Source organism: Cherax quadricarinatus, chromosome 20 (assembly GCF_038502225.1).
Source record: "Cherax quadricarinatus isolate ZL_2023a chromosome 20, ASM3850222v1, whole genome shotgun sequence".
NCBI lineage: Eukaryota > Metazoa > Arthropoda > Malacostraca > Decapoda > Parastacidae > Cherax > Cherax quadricarinatus.
This window is the reverse complement of record NC_091311.1, coordinates 36,425,465-36,438,952: the sequence shown is the minus strand read 5'-3', so window position 1 is coordinate 36,438,952 and position 13,488 is coordinate 36,425,465. Positions and strand designations below refer to the sequence as shown.

General features: G+C 42.0%; 1 protein-coding gene across 6 annotated transcripts in view; it reads left to right on the top strand.

Annotated features, from left to right (window-relative positions):
* Window positions 1-13,488, top strand: part of LOC128703787 (transcription elongation factor B polypeptide 3) — a 173,183-nt gene that overhangs the window by 26,265 nt on the left and 133,430 nt on the right. For 5 of the 6 annotated variants that reach the window (XM_070086949.1, XM_070086950.1, XM_070086951.1 and 2 more), the window contains one exon: window positions 2,123-2,305. The exons of the other annotated variant lie outside the window; for it this stretch is intronic. The gene's annotated coding sequence lies outside the window, so the exon portion shown is untranslated. The remainder of the gene's footprint in view (window positions 1-2,122; window positions 2,306-13,488) is intronic. 6 annotated transcript variants of the gene reach the window in all.

The window sequence follows — 13,488 nt, the reverse complement described above, 5'->3', positions numbered from 1 at the left end:
TTTCAGGCAAAAAAAAAAATCGCTGTCAAGAGGAATATACTTTCAGAAGCCTAATTTTGAGAGGCCCGTACGCATATTCTTTTTGAAGAGCCACTTGTTTATAACCACTGAAGCAGCCATCAACATATATTTTCCATCTAACGGTTAACGTCTCCACATCTTTTCCTGTGGAAGCGCAGACCAAAAATTATCACGGAGCGCGTGAAGTAGGCACCAGCGTGGGTTCTTCGGGCGGCGAGCGAGGCGAGACTCCTCTATAGCGCCTTCTTGACGCCACACCTTCCCACGCCACGGTCGAGGACACACTGGCCGCTAGGGTCGTCGGCAGCCACTGGGACACCCGTGGCGCCACCATTCCTCTGGTTTTCCTCAAGAATCAGGGTTAAGGATGACTTCGTGTTCACTCCATTGCTTGAAATATTTAGTGGAATTCGTCAGAGACAAGCCCAGATTTCTGCAGCACCTCCACAACCCTTCAAAGAGAACTGTTTGGTTTTTCTTCAAAGAATGCTAGATTCCTGCCACAAAATTCAAAGTTCATGAAAGAGGAGTCATTTTTATACTTTCCGTCTTTAATTTCATCCAAAGCGTGAGCGGATTAATGTTTCAACTCTTAATAAAGGCTCTGACTTTAGAGAGAAGCTTTTGAACCAAGAAATTGATCTTACCCTTATTTGGATCGAACCTGATTGCTTTCTCTTGCAGCAAAAACGTATTTTGATTTACCAGAGGTAGATAAATCTAATCCTTTCAATATGCGGGTCTCTTATAGAACTGAATATTCATTGGATATTTCATTCAAGGGAAGGTAATCCCACTTTAATACATACTATATACCTTAGACCGTCTTGTTCACATCATTCCGTCAGAGACAGTTGCTACTGATGTTAACATTCTTGTACCAAAATTTACTACAATGTGACTTGCTAATCACTCCATTCCACATTCTGAAAATACAAGGAAAAAAATTTATCCTTATTCTTGGATCCTTCCTTACCAATGAGTAAAAAATACCATAGCATTACACTGAGGAGAATTTACATAAAATTGAAGTCATTATGAGGTGAATGCCAATTTTTCAAAAGGCAGAATGACTTATAATATAGTTTACATTATACGGGGGGGCCACAAAAACACTCCCTGATTTCAAACAGATATAACATGTAACTTGATTGTAATAATCTTTCACAGTAGCTTCAGATGCAAGATTTAATTGTTTCATGTGGTATAGAGTAGCATTAAGGCACTCAATGTGCGCCTCTCTGGTTGCTCGGTAAACATCGATGCGATAGTCCAGTTGAAGCAGTTCGTATGATAACACCAGACATGCTGCTGGACCGAACTGGCCTATCTCATCGATGTTTGCCGAGCAACCAGAGAGGCGCACATTGAGTGCCTTTAACTCCTGCTTATTGCCGAGGACGGCGAGGGATTTTTGGTCGAAAATCTCTTTAAATCTCGCAAGTTCCTCTCCACATTTCTGCTGGTCTGCTTTATGTATTAGTGGTATTCTGTAAAGTAAGATGTGCTACAGTTTCCATTAGGAAACTTTTACATTGAATTGTGAATGAAAGAGTGGATCCTCACTGGTTTCACCATTTACTTGCCATGTATAATTATTCCAATATAATTCTGGCAGTTAAAAATAAAAAACGGACCTTCTAGGGGATTTCATACCTACGCATATTTTCCCTTTCACTTTTTCAAAGTTTTCAGTCAAACCTGCCCTTTCCCCTATCAAAGATTTGCAGACTCGGTTTACCCCCCCCCCTTCCCTTCCTGCCACATGCAAATGATTGTGTACCTTGTTTTCCATGTGAGGCTCTGCAGTACCAGCAGGTACTTGCCAGTTTTTAGTATTCAGGTTACCAGTTGCAATAATGTGTGTTGAGCCATCTGATTAGACTGCCGCTAGTAAGCTTGTATGTACTAGAGGCTAGCCAAGTCATTTTGTCTAACTTGGCCTGTGTGTTCTAATTTACATCCCTTTCTTGTAGCCTGTCGTTTATAATTATTCTTCCCACATGGGTGTCATCTCTCCAACACATGTAGCTAATGTGATTTTGCTGATAAACAGCCAATCTTTACCTTTAAGCAATTACTGACCCTTTTCGCAATACAGATTCCCAGTTTGGGTCACGGATGCGGTAGAAATCTGGTGTAATAAGATTTCTAAAATTTCCTCGTGCCTGGTGGTGAAGATTCTGCTGAAATTCCTGTCTCCCCAGTCCATTGCCCTATTAACTCGCTGGGAGATACTCGACTGGCACCTTATTCTGCACTAAGCCATCCACAAATAATTTTAGTAAGTACTTCATTTCTACTTAAATATCCGTGCATTCGGGTTATGAGGTTGAGATAAGTTATTAAGGTGAGTTTGCATTCTCTATTGTGATGTAGTAATGCAAAAAGACAAAAAGATTTTGCCCTGGGTATTGTTTACTGATGTAAACTAAGGCCAAATTAAGAACCAGTTGTTTTCCTGGATGATACGTAAATATTCCAACAGCGAGTTTCCCTTCCAGTGCATAATGAATTATTTGGCTTAAAAAGACACCTGAACAAACACCAGTACATGTTTACTTAGAAAACGTTAAGTGATCAAGGTCCCAGGACCGATGTGTTTCTAATAAACATGTTCTAGTTGTCGCTCCCTTGTCTTTTTAAACCAAGTTGTCGGTATCGAGGCTACAGGGAAAACTTTAAGATATGTCATTTTGAGTGGTGGACGAACACCAACCCCCCCCCCCCATCCTCCTCCAGCACCTACCTACCTACCTACCTACCTCTTCAACATGCGTGCAGTTTAGAGGTTCTGACTCACAGCTGCTATGTATATTTTGAACGAGTGCCGATTATAATTGAAAAGCACGTGTAAAATACTTAACGAAGAATTTATTATATCAATAACTCGTTAAGCATGATTCTATAATAGCTTATTTTCTACAATTAAAAATTTAATGCTGTCTGACCACCAATATTTATTGATATTCTCTTCCACGTCAAACTCCGATATGGAGAACTTTTAGAGTCGTAGTATTGCATTTTTAATATATGGAGTATTAGTAGTAGTAATATAATATTCAAACTGTCTCCGGAAGAAATCCAAAATATTTTACCTCAAACATTTCTATCTACCTTCCCGAGGTCATGGGTCCCCCACACGACACGAGTGGACCATTTTATATTTATTTTATTTTATTATCACACTGGCCGATTCCCACCAAGGCAGGGTGGCCCGAAAAAGAAAAACTTTCACCATCATTGACTCCATCACTGTCTTGCCAGAAGGGTGCTTTACACTACAGTTTTTAAACTGGTTTAGAAAGACACGTAAGCAAACACTATGACATATTTATTAGAAAACGTTTCGGTCCTGGGACCTTGATCAAGGTCCCAGGACCGAAACGTTTTCTAATAAATATGTTAGTGTTTGCTTACGTGTCTTTCTAAACCAACTTGTCGGTATTTATTACCAAGGTTTATACCATCCAGTTTTTAAACTGCAACATTAACACCCCTCCAGAGTGCAGGCACTGTACTTCCCATCTCCAGGACTCAAGTCCGGCCTGCCGGTTTCCCTGAACCCCTTCATAAATGTTACTTTGCTCACACTCCAACAGCACGTCAAGTATTAAAAACCATTTGTCTCCATTCACTCCTATCAAACACGCTCACGCATGCCTGCTGGAAGTCCAAGCCCCTCGCACACAAAACCTCCTTTACCCCCTCCCTCCAACCCTTCCTTGGCCGACCCCTACCCCGCCTTCCTTCCACTACAGACTGATACACTCTTGAAGTCATTCTGTTTCGCTCCATTCTCTCTACATGTCCGAACCACCTCAACAACCCTTCCTCAGCCCTCTGGACAACAGTTTTGGTAATCCCGCACCTCCTCCTAACTTCCAAACTACGAATTCTCTGCATTATATTCACACCACACATTGCCCTCAGACATGACATCTCCACTGCCTCCAGCCTTCTCCTCGCTGCAACATTCATCACCCACGCTTCACACCCATATAAGAGCATTGGTAAAACTATACTCTCATACATTCCCCTCTTTGCCTCCAAGGACAAAGTTCTGTCTCCACAGACTCCTAAGTGCACCACTCACTCTTTTTCCCTCATCAATTCTATGATTCACCTCATCTTTCATAGACCCATCTGCTGACACGTCCACTCCCAAATATCTGAATACGTTCACCTCCATACTCCCTCCCTCCAATCTGATATTCAATCTTTCATCACCTAATCTTTTTATCCTCATAACCTTACTCTTTCCTGTATTCACCTTTAATTTTCTTCTTTTGCACACCCTACCAAATTCATCCACCAATCTCTGCAACTTCTCTTCAGAATCTCCCAAGAGCACAGTGTCATCAGCAAAGAGCAGCTGTGACAACTCCCACTTTGTGTGTGATTCTTTATCTTTTAACTCCACGCCTCTTGCCAAGACCCTCGCATTTACTTCTCTTACAACCCCATCTATAAATTAAACAACCACGGTGACATCACACATCCTTGTCTAAGGCCTACTTTTACTGGGAAAAAATTTCCCTCTTTCCTACATACTCTAACTTGAGCCTCACTATCCTCGTAAAAACTCTTCATTGCTTTCAGTAACCTACCTCCTACACCATACACTTGCAACATCTGCCACATTGCCCCCCTATCCACCCTGTCATACGCCTTTTCCAAATCCATAAATGCCACAAAGACCTCTTTAGCCTTATCTAAATACTGTTCACTTATATGTTTCACTGTAAACACCTGGTCCACACACCCCCTACCTTTCCTAAAGCCTCCTTGTTCATCTGCTATCCTATTCTCCGTCTTACTCTTAATTCTTTCAATTATAACTCTACCATACACTTTACCAGGTACACTCAACAGACTTATCCCCCTATAATTTTTGCACTCTCTTTTATCCCCTTTGCCTTTATACAAAGGAACTATGCATGCTCTCTGCCAATCCCTAGGTACCTTACCCTCTTCCATACATTTATTAAATAATTGCACCAACCACTCCAAAACTATATCCCCACCTGCTTTTAACATTTCTATCTTTATCCCATCAATCCCGGCTGCCTTACCCCCTTTCATTTTACCTACTGCCTCACGAACTTCCCCCACACTCACAACTGGCTCTTCCTCACTCCTACAAGATGTTATTCCTCCTTGCCCTATACACGAAATCACAGCTTCCCTATCTTCATCAACATTTAACAATTCCTCAAAATATTCCCTCCATCTTCCCAATACCTCTAACTCTCCATTTAATAACTCTCCTCTCCTATTTTTAACTGACAAATCCATTTGTTCTCTAGGCTTTCTTAACTTGTTAATCTCACTCCAAAACTTTTTCTTATTTTCAACAAAATTTGTTGATAACATCTCACCCACTCTCTCATTTGCTCTCTTTTTACATTGCTTCACCACTCTCTTAACCTCTCTCTTTTTTTCTCCATATACTCTTCCCTCCTTGCATCACTTCTACTTTGTAAAAACTTCTCTTATGCTAACTTTTTCTCCCTTACTACTCTCTTTACATCATCATTCCACCAATCGCTCCTCTTCCCTCCTGCACCCACTTTCCTGTAACCACAAACTTCTGCTGAACACTCTAACACTACATTTTTAAACCTACCCCATACCTCTTCGACCCCATTGCCTATGCTCTCATTAGCCCATCTATCCTCCAATAGCTGTTTATATCTTACCCTAACTGCCTCCTCTTTTAGTTTATAAACCTTCACCTCTCTCTTCCCTGATGCTTCTATTCTCCTTGTATCCCATCTACCTTTTACTCTCAGTGTAGCTACAACTAGAAAGTGATCTGATATATCTGTGGCCCCTCTATAAACATGTACATCCTGAAGTCTACTCAAGTCTTTTATCTACCAATACATAATCCAACAAACTACTGTCATTTCGCCCTACATCATATCGTGTATACTTATTTATCCTCTTTTTCTTAAAATATGTATTACCTATAACTAAACCTCTTTCTATACAAAGTTCAATCAAAGGGCTCCCATTATCATTTACACCTGGCACCCCAAACTTACCTACCACACCCTCTCTAAAAGTTTCTCCTACTTTAGCATTCAGGTCCCCTACCACAATTACTCTCTCACTTGGTTCAAAGGTTCCTATACATTCACTTAACATCTCCCAAAATCTCTCTCTCTCCTCTGCATTCCTCTCTTCTCCAGGTGCATACACGCTTATTATGACCCACTTCTCGCATCCAACCTTTACTTTAATCCACATAATTCTTGAATTTACACATTCATATTCTCTTTTCTCCTTCCATAACTGATCATTTAACATTACTGCTACCCCTTCCTTTGCTCTAACTCTCTCAGATACTCCAGATTTAATCCCATTTATTTCCCCCCACTGAAACTCTCCTACCCCCTTCAGCTTTGTTTCGCTTAGAGCCAGGACATCCAACTTCTTTTCATTCATAACATCAGCAATCATCTGTTTCTTGTCATCCGCACTACATCCACGCACATTTAAGCATCCCAGTTTTATAAAGTTTTTCTTCTTCTCTTTTTTAGTAAATGTATACAGGAGAAGGGGTTACTAGCCCATTGCTCCCGGCATTTTAGTCGCCTCATACGACACGCATTTATTATAAAGACTTCAGTAACTGATAAGCAGTTACTTGTAGGCAGGTGTTTAATGTAGTGACTGTGAAGTGCAGGTGTTACAAGCTCTGATTTCTTAAAACTTTCTCCCCTTCCTCCTCTTCCCTCTTCCCTCTTCGTTCTTCTAACAAGGCAGGAGAGCTCAAAAGAAAGGTACATTCCCTATTATTCTTTCAATAACTGTCTTGTCAAAGTTTCGTAAACATTCAAATTACCTTATGAACTGTCATCCCACCACCCTTGTCAGTTTAGCGCTTTCTTTGAAAGCGCTAAACATGTACTAAAAGTACATGTCAGCTAGGCTTGTATACCTTGTACATCAATGACATACTTCTATATAGAAAGCCGCTTGTTGTTCTGAGCATTTCGGGCAAATTAGATCAGTTTGTCCCAGGATGCGACCCACACCAGTCTACTAACATCCAGGTACCCATTTTATACTGATGGGTGGACAGGGACAGGGACAGCAGATGTCTTATGGAAACGCGTCCCTAATGTTTTTCCCGCCGTACCGGAGGAGATTCGAACCTCGGACCTCAGTGTATGAGCTGAGTGCACTAGCGATCGAGCTACGGGATAGTACGTACCATGCTACACAGGTATCTGGTCCTGGTACAGTAGGTACCATGCTACACAGGTACCTGGTCCTGGTACAGTAGGTATCATGCAACGCAGGTACCTGGTCCTGGTACAGTAGGTATCATGCAACGCAGGTACCTGGTACAGTAGGTACCATGCTAGATTCCGCAAAAAAAAAAAATGCGCAGACCAATGGAGACAAAGTACACTACTCAGGTTGTACGGTAACTCTTGCAGATTGCTATTCATCTGGGATTACGTTTCTCTCTCGTGGCCTTTTAGTATTCCCAGTAGACATGGAAACAAGAATCCAGTGTCTTCTCTGCAGAAGACAGGATATATACACAGAGGTGTATTTCTCTTAGCGTGTATATGCTGGGAGTTTACTTTGATCCGTCTTCTTCGGGTTCAAAGATTAACTTGGTTATATTACTTTGATCTCCAGCTTTTTGGGAATTGAAGTATTTTGACTCATCAGGTGACGTGCAGCTTCACTTGCACTCTTCTAGCCGATAGGTTTTAGCTCCCCTTCACCCATTAACCAAATTGTGTGCAGGATCTCCACGTTGGTTATCGTCTCAGTAACTTTGTTCACTTCCACGACGTTTCGCATCCCACCCATTCCAGGTAGGTTCCTTGATCCTGGTGAGGGGCTGTTGATCTAAGGAACTGGACATCTACTCGAATTCCTTGACTCGAGCCTGAATGCCTCCAGGCACTGTAAGATCCCTACGGGTTTAGCGCTTACTCATGAGTGTAACTTGAATGCAATAATTTCCGATCATACTAAGAACATTTAGTAATGTTAGTAAAGGTAATTACTTTAACAGCTGGTGGTCGCCCTTCAGTGCCCTGCAGAGAGGACCAGAGACAACCACCCCGCGAGGGAAGGGCATTGATGCCGCTCAGCGCTATCCAAGGAATTGAACTAATCCTCCCCTTTGTTGGATCGAACCTGAATGCCTTCTAGTCGCATGGTGCTATATGATCCCTACTGGTTTAGCGTAACCCTTACCCGCTTATTTAAAATGTGGTTTCATGCTGGTGAGAGGCTTCTGATTCAAGAAATTGGACCTGTTCTTACCTGGATTGAATAAAATTGTCTAGTTCCCCAAGTACTGTACGACCTTTGTGGACTGCGTTTCCCATAAGTATAGTGATAATACAAGACACGTGCTACACGATTGTTGGGTAAAAATAAGGTAAAGAACAAGACTCGTGTAAAACACTTGTTCATTAACTTGTTGGTATTCTGTGCCACTTGTACTGTACACCACTTTATAGGCGAGGTGAAGCTAGGCTTAATAGTAATGGATGAATGAGTAGTAACATGTTATAGTCAACTGCACATTGGAAAAGAATGTGAGCTTAGAGGTTTAGCGACGCTCACTGCCCCTTGATTCTATTTGATGGCATGTAAGAGGATACGCACACTGATAAACAATCTTGTCCTATTATCCTGTTTAATAATTTTGACTGTACTTGGATCTGTAATGCTTTGTGACTAAGTTAATGTCTGCACAGACTCGTTATGATTGCAACCAGATATTAAACTTGTAAATAGTTCATTACCATTGTAGCTGCTTAGTTATAGCACTAGAGACAAGTCACTGGTTCCACTGTGCGTAATCTTTTCAATATTGTTCACAGGATGGCTATGAAGACATCAACTTATAACACTATTAAATACACCTCCTTTGAATGGTGTCTTTCTTTCTGTTTCGAGACACTCGTTGATTCAAGGCAATGGAGTTCTCCACCCCTTGGATCAAGCTATATTGCTTCTCAGCCCCCAAACACTTGCGGCCTCGACCAAATTTATGCTTGATTCGTGAAAATATAAACTCTCACGTGAACTAACCACCTGTTGCTCGGAAAGTGCCACTGGTGGAGGGCTCTTCGTACAAGGAGCCGGGGTTACCCTTGCCTTGATTTGAACCTAATTGTTGCTTATTTTCAGGTGATGAATTATCCCTGCGTTTACCTGGAGAGGGTTTCGGGGGTCAACGCCCCCGCGGCCCGGTCTGAGACTAGGCCTCATGGTGGATCAGGGTCTGATCAACCAGGCTGTTACTGCTGGCCGCACGCAAGCTGACGTACGAATCACAGCCCGGTTGGCCAAGTGCTGACTTTGTGCCTGTCCAGTGCCTTCTTAAAGACAGCCAGGAGTCTACTGGTAATCCCCATTACGTAGGCTGGAAGGCAGTTGAACAGTCTTGGACCCCGGACACTTATTGTGTTCTCTCAATGTACTTGCGCCCCTGCTTTTCATTGGGAAATGTTGCATCTCCTGCCGAGTCTTTTGCTTTCATAGGAAGTGTGTGTAGTTTTCACGACGAAACACTAATCTTTCTTATGGAGTCATTCCCTCCCATATACACGCCATTCCCTTGTAGTAGAGCGCTGTATGATCCATTCGGGTTTAGCGCTTCCACATGAATTCTAGGTGTTTCGGTCGCTGCCCGATCAGAGAAAGGTAGACACGTATTCCATTATCCCCATCCTCCCTGTACCTTAATGTATGTCATAGGAACAGTGCCTAGTGCAGTATGTTTAAGTTCAATATCAGCGTTTGTGACCGCCTCTTCTGATTCACTTCACAAGTCGTGTGGAAATTAATATATTAAATAAAAGTGGCAAATTAGGACATACACACAGCCCAGATTTAATTCAAACCTTCCATTAAGAAACGTCAGCTTTGAAGCTTAATTGAGGAGACATTCTATTATCTCAGACTAATATCTTGAAAATAGGAAAGTCTGTCCTCGTTAAAGTTAAAATCTCCATTAACAAAAATAGTTTCATTTATGTTTAAGGTTCTCTACTATATTGAGAACTAATTAAAATCCAATTTGATAAGATTCCTTAAAAATTGGCATGCCCAAAATAAATACAAAAATATTTCCACTTAAGATACACCAGTGTTTGGGGTTCGAAGCAGATGAGCATTCTCAGGTAAGTGATCACATTCCAAAGAACTTTTTTCCCCCGATAAAATTTCAAATGTGCACTTTCTCGAATTAACATTATTGGGCGTCAACCTTATAGAATACCTCTTCATTAATGTTTTGAAGTCGATCAGAATAAACACTTTAGTTTTTTAATACGAGTGAATATCGCTTCAATAAAATTTTGCAAACTGGAACGTGTGCCACCTAACAAGAGCGTGAACGGAAATATAAACACACATGCAGTATGTGATCCTTTATTGACAACGTTTCACCCACACAGTGGGCTTTTTCAAGTCACACACAGATCTACCTGGGGTGGAAGGTACGGGAGTATTTATAGTCATGTTCAGAATGTTGAGGTCAGGTGGAGAATGCTGCATCTGATGATCTACCGGGTGGGGTTAGAGAGTCTGGGTAGCTTGGCAGGGGTATTGGACAAGTTGTGAGTGGACCTTCTGCAGTGTTCTATGTTCTTATGTTGGATAGCGATGAAGAATTTTCTTGGCGAGTGGTTCAGCTATGTTATAGAAGCCGTTGTTCTGGTTGAAATTGTTGGTTATAGAGATAAGCGATGATTCCAGGATTCTTCGGTATTGAGTGTTGTCTTCTGTGGCGATAAGTCTTGAGTTTCTGTAGTTAATTAAATGGTTGTGTGAATTGCGATGTTGTACACAGGCATTCCTTGTATCGTCAGTCCTGCTTGCATATTGGTGTTCTGAAATACGTGTTTGGAGGTCTCTTGATGTTTCGCCCACATATAATTTGTTGCAGTCATTACAAGGGATTATGTATACCCCCTGCAGAGGATGGAGGCTTGTCCTGTCTACTACTGGTGATGTCCTTGATGGTCGTGGTTGTGGAGGTAGATACTTGGAATGATGTATTGGAAAAGATGGAAAAATGTTTGGCAATGGAGTTGGTGGGGAGGACTATGTATCTCTTCTCGGCAGTGTCTTCTCTGGGTGTGTTGAAGATGTTTAATGCCCGCCGTCTGCAGTCTCTGATGAAGTGACGAGGATAGTGGAGTTTAGAAAATACTTGTTCAATTATAGTGCATTCTTCCTCAAGGAACTCATTGCTGCAGATTGAGTGCACGCAGGAAGAAGCCTATAATTACACCACGTTTGGTTTTGGTGTCGTGGTGAGAGTAGAAGTGGAGAAGATTGTTTTGGTTGGTGGGTTTTCGATAGACTTTAAAACGAAGTTCGTGGTCAGCTTTGCAGAGCAGAACATCAAGGAAGGGAAGAGTGTTGTCGACTTCTTCTTCAAGTGTGAACTGGATTGAAGGCTCGACCTGGTTGAGCTTGTCTTGGAGAGCTTGAACGTTGAAGCGTTTAAGAGTTATGAGGAGAATGTCGTCAACATAACGGAGCCAGGTGACAGACGAAGGAATAATGGTGGAGAAACGTTCGGCTTCTAGATGTTCCATGTATAGGTTCGCCAGGACCGCACTGAGTGGCGAACCCATGGGTAGTCCAAAAGTCCGCTGAAAGAGGTGATTTTCGAAAGAGAAACACGTAAAGCCAACACATAGTTCAACAAGGTCGATGAAATCGCTGGCTGGAATGGGAAGATCAAGTGAATCGTCAATTTTCCTGCGCAAGAGATCGATGGCTTGTGTAGTAGGTACTTTGGTGAATAGGGAAGTCACGATCTTCTCCACTTCTCCTCTCACCACGACACCAAAACCAAACGTGGTGTAATTATAGGCTTCTTCCTGCGTGCACTCAGAATCTGCAGCAATGAGTTCCTTGAGGAAGAATGCACTATAATTGAACAAGTATTTTCTGAACTCCACTATCTTCGTCACTTCATCAGAGACTGCAGACGGCGGGCATTAAACATCTTCAACACACCCAGAGAAGACACTGCCGAGAAGAGATACATAGTCCTCCCCACCAACTCCATTGCCAAACATGTTTCCAACATCTTTTCCAATACATCATTCCAAGTATCTACCTCCACGACCATCAAGGACATCACCAGTAGTAGACAGGACAAGCCTCCATCCTCTGCAGGGGTATACATAATCCCTTGTAATGGCTGCAACAAATTATATGTGGGCGAAACATCAAGATACCTCCAAACACGTATTTCAGAACACCAATATGCAAGCATTACTGACGATACAAGGAATGCCTGTGTACAACATCGCAATTCACACAACCATTTAATTAACTACAGAAACTCAAGACTTATCGCCACAGAAGACAACACTCAATACCGAAGAATCCTGGAATCATCGCTTATCTCTATAACCAACAATTTCAACCAGAACAACGGCTTCTATAACATAGCTGAACCACTCACCAAGAAACTTCTTCATCGCTATCCCACATAAGAACATAGAACACTGCAGAAGGTCTACTCACAACTTGTCCAATACCCCTGCCAAGCTACCCATGACTCTATAACCCCACCCGGTAGATCATCAGATGCAGCATTCTCCACCTGACCTCAACATTCTGAACATGACTATAAATACTCCCGTACCTTCCACCCCATGTAGATCTGTGTGTTGATAAATTAGACACATGTGCAACTCTTGGGTATCTATTGAGGAAACGTTTCGCCACACAGTGGCTTCATCAGTCCATACGTAGGAGAAACTTGAAGAACAGGAGGAGAATGAGGTAATCAGTCCCTCAACCTTGAGTCGATGTGTTCAGTCCATCAATCTAGAATAGAATACGGCATATCAGCGGAGAAGCAGCTTATAAACCGTATGGCAGGAGAGGTGCAGCAGTCATAGGTCGTGTCACATTTGTTTCCTCAATAAAGATACCCAAGAGTTGCACGTGTCTAATTTATCAACATGTCGATTCTCTGAACCATTCATCTACAAATCTGTCACACTGCAACTTCTTGGGATCTTAATACTTAGGAATTCTTCGCTTGCCTAATTCTTGGGCACAACCTACTTCCACATTGAACAAATGTAACACGACCTATGACTGCTTCACCTCTCCTGCCATACGGTTTATAAGCTGCTTCTCCGCTGATATGCCGTATTCTATTCAAGATTGATGGACTGAACACATCGACTCAAGGTTGAGGGACTGATTACCTCATTCTCCTCCTGTTCTTCAAGTTTCTCCTACGTATGGACTGATGAAGCCACTGTGTGGCGAAACGTTTCCTCAATAAAGATACCCAAGAATTGCACATGTCTAATTTATCATGTATAAAGCTGCAGTATGACCTCTGGACTTCTGTTGCTTACACTTCTTGATATAAATCCCAGTAATCTATTTGCCTTATTACGTACGCTTAGGCATTGCTGTCTTGGTTTAAGGTTG